Source organism: Malurus melanocephalus, unplaced genomic scaffold (genome assembly GCF_030028575.1).
Source record: "Malurus melanocephalus ecotype Western Australia unplaced genomic scaffold, MMel_1.1 scaffold_4304, whole genome shotgun sequence".
NCBI lineage: Eukaryota > Metazoa > Chordata > Aves > Passeriformes > Maluridae > Malurus > Malurus melanocephalus.
In genome coordinates, this window is record NW_026627536.1 from 3,387 (window position 1) to 4,537 (window position 1,151).

The following is a 1,151-nucleotide window of genomic DNA, read 5'->3' on the forward strand; positions in this document are numbered from 1 at the left end:
CCGAGCGGCGATTCGGCTCCCGGCCGCTCTACGGGTGGGAGGAGGCGCGGGAGAGGACGCAGAAATGGGCCCGGAGCTTGGACGGGGCTTAAAACGGGGTTTAGGATCGGTTTGGGAAAAATTTGGGACAAGATTTGGGGTTTAGGGTTAAGATTTTGGAGATTTGGAGCGAAATTTGGGTCTAATCCTGATCCTGAAGGGAATCCAGGCCAGGATTTAGGTGTGATTCTGATCCTGAGAAGAATCCAGGGCGGGATTTGCCGTTGATCCTAATCCTGAGAAGAATCCAGTCCGGGATTTGGGTGTGATCCTGATCCTGAGAAGAATCCAGGCCGGGATTTGTCCTTGATTCCAGTACATAATGAAATCCAGGCCGGGATTTGGGTGTGATTCTGATGTTGGGTGGATTTGGAGCAAAATTTGGGGTTTGGGGTCGAAATTTTGGAGATTTGGAGCGAAATTTGGGTCTAATCCCGATCCTGAATGGAATCCAGGCCAGGATTTAGGTCTGATCCCAATCTGGAAATGAAATCCAGGCCGGGATTTGGGTCTGATCCTGATCCTGAAATGGAATCCGGGCCAGGATTTAGGTGTGATCCTGATCCTGAAATGGAATCCAGGCCGGGATTTGGGTCTGATCCCGATCCTGAAATGAAGTCCAGGCCAGGATTTGGGTCTGGTCCTGATCGCAGGGGGATTTGGGATCAAGATTTGGGGTTTGGAGCGAAATTTGGGTCTAATCCTGATCCTGAATGGAATCCAGGCCGGGATTTGGGTCTGATCCCGATCCTGAAATGAAGTCCAGGCCAGGATTTGGGTCTAATCCTAATCCTGAGAAGAATCCAGGTCGGGGTTTATGTGTGACCCCGATCCTGAAGTGGATCCAGGCCGGGATTTGTGTGTGACCCTGATCCTGAAATGGATCCAGGCCAGGATTTGCATCTGATCCCGATCCCGAACAGAATCCAGTTCGGGATTTGTGTGTGATCCTGATCCCGAATAAAATCCAGGCCGGGATTTCGCTCCGATCCCGCCCCCGCCCAAGCCCCGCCCCCCGGGCCGTGTTGGCCACGCCCTTCACCGTCAGCAGCCGCAAGGCCGAGCGGCGATTCGGCTCCCGGCCGCTCTACGGGTGGGAGGAGGCGCGGGAG